The sequence below is a fragment of the Anopheles marshallii genome (assembly GCF_943734725.1).
Source record: "Anopheles marshallii chromosome X unlocalized genomic scaffold, idAnoMarsDA_429_01 X_unloc_32, whole genome shotgun sequence".
In the NCBI taxonomy this organism is placed as follows: Eukaryota; Metazoa; Arthropoda; class Insecta; order Diptera; family Culicidae; genus Anopheles; species Anopheles marshallii.
The window spans coordinates 147,501-150,000 of NW_026525879.1; the positions used below are offsets into that span (position 1 = coordinate 147,501).

Consider the following 2,500-nt stretch of genomic DNA (forward strand, 5'->3'; position numbering starts at 1 on the left):
CCATCGATGCGGAACAGAGCGTGGCGATAATAGCAACAGGGGCGTACCCTATTCAACGGCTTTGGGGGAGCGTCGTCCCGGGACTCGTGGTGGCCACCATAGCGGGAGTAACGTTCGCCAGCTGCTACGTGCCACCCAGCAGCGGCATCGAAGACTTCGAAAGCTTCCTCGGTGCGGTGGAGGTGTCTCTGGTCGGACACACAACATCGGTCCTGGCCGGGGACTTCAACGCCTGGAATGAGGAGTGGGGGAGTGCGCGCACCACCCGGAAGGGGCAGGAGCTCCTGAGCGTGGTGGAGCAGCTGGCGCTGCATACGCTGAACCGCGGCAACGTGCCCACGTTTAAGGGCAACGGGGTTGCGCGGGAAAGCGTTATCGACGTTTCTTTTGCCAGCCAAACTATTGCGCGACCGGACTCCTGGCGCGTGCTCGATCGCTTTTCCAGCAGCGATCATGCCTACGTCCAGTTCCAGGTGGGCGTCCCAGGACAACGTCCCACGCGACGAGGCAAGCAGCAGCAGCGAAGTCGAGACGGGACAGCCAGACACGCCGGGACCCGGTGGAAGACGACGCAATTCGATAACAAGTGCTTCGACATCGCCCTCACATGCGGCCACTTCGAGCAGGTCGCAACTCCGGAGGGGCTGATCGGCGGACTGACCCAGGCGTGCGATGAGATCATGGAGAGAGTACACGGGGCTACTTTCCATCGCAAGCCCCAGGTGTACTGGTGGTCTCCGGAGATCGAGCGCCTGAGGGAGGAATGCGGAGCAGCGGAGGCCGCCCATCGCAGGGCCCAACCTTCGGAGCGTGCGGTGACGTCGGCCAAGCTACAGGACTGTCGACGATTGCTGCAGGCCGCCATTCACAGCAGTAAGGAAGACAGTATGCAAGAGCTGATCGATGGGGTCGAAGCCGAGGTGTTCGGACTCGGTTACAAGGTTGTTCGAGCAAAACTACGTAACAGGGCACCACCGGAAACGGACCGAGCCGTACTAGGTCCGATCGTCGAAGCCTTGTTCCCGGACCATCCGGCATTTGAGTGGCCGGACATCGGCGCGTGCAGCGAGGCTCTGAGGCCGGTCACGACCTCGGAAATTCTTTCGCTGGCCGAGCGGATGGCCACCTCCAAGGCGCCAGGGCTGGACGGCATCCCGAATGCCGCAGTGAAGGCGGCAATGCGGAAGCACCCGGAGGTCTTCGCCAAGGTGTACAATCAGCTGCTCGAGCGAGGGGAGTTTCCTGCGGCATGGAAGGAGGCACGCCTTGTGTTGGTCACGAAGCCAGGTAAGCCGCCGGGCGATCCGTCGTCGCACCGCCCGCTGCTAATGCTGGGAGCAGTCGCCAAGGGGTTCGAACGGCTGATCTTAGATCGGCTGAACGACCACTTGGAGGACAGCGATGCTCCTCGCCTGTCAGCAAGGCAGTACGGGTTCCGGCGCGGTCGCTCCACGCTTCAGGCCATCGAGCGGGTGATAGAGCGAGGACAACACGCGAGGACGTTTCACCGCACCAACCAGCGGGATCCTCGATGTCTGGTGGTGGCAGCACTGGACGTCAGGAACGCCTTTAATTCTGCCAGCTGGAAGGCGATCGCGGTTGCCCTGCAGAAGCTGATGGTCCCTGCAGCCCTCCAGAAAATATTGCGCAGCTACTTTTCTGAGAGGAGGCTGGTGTACGAGACCAGCGAGGGGCCAGTGCGTCGTACGGTCACGGCGGGCGTTCCACAGGGCTCAATCCTGGGCCCGACCCTGTGGAACGCGATGTACGACGGCGTGCTTCGGCTGGTGCTGCCTGAGGGCGCCGAAGTGATCGGCTTTGCGGATGACGTCGTGGTGCTGGCGAGCGGGACGACGCCGGAAGCAGCGACGGGACTGGCGGAGACGGCGGTAGCAATGATCAGCTCGTGGATGGCGCAACACCACCTGGAGCTCGCTCCGGCCAAGACCGAGCTGGTCATTGTGTCTACGATGAGACGAGACAACACCCGAGTCCCGGTGAGTATCAATGGCGTAGAGAAACTGCCGACCCGCACCTTGAAATATTTAGGAGTTGTCATCGAGGACCACCTGTCGTGGAGGCCACACGTAGAGCAGGCCACGACGAAAGCGCTCCGTGTGGCGCAGGGGATTTCCCGGCTGCTCCGAAATCATGGTGGGCCAAAGAGTGCGAAGCGGCGGCTGCTTGCATCGGTGGTGGACTCCACCCTCCGCTACGCCGCGCCGATTTGGCACGAGGCAGTCCGGCTCCGGGAGTGTTGCAGACAGCTGAACCGTGTGCAAGGACTGTACGCACGGCCAGTAGCTCGCACCTTCATTACAGTGCGCCATGAGGTGGCAACGGTCCTTGCCAGCGTCATCCCCATCGTGCTGCAGGTGACGGAAGACGCTCGCTGCTACCAGCGGCATCGGACGACGGGAGCAAGTCTACGCGAACTGCGCATCGAGGAGCGGACGAGGACAATTGACGAGTGGCAGCGTCAGTGGGACCAGCTAGAATC

At 62.3% G+C, this 2,500-nt stretch overlaps 1 pseudogene; it reads right to left on the bottom strand.

Moving 5' to 3' along the window:
• The window catches only part of LOC128717352 (large subunit ribosomal RNA), a 7,832-nt pseudogene that overhangs the window by 808 nt on the left and 4,524 nt on the right, over positions 1–2,500 (bottom strand).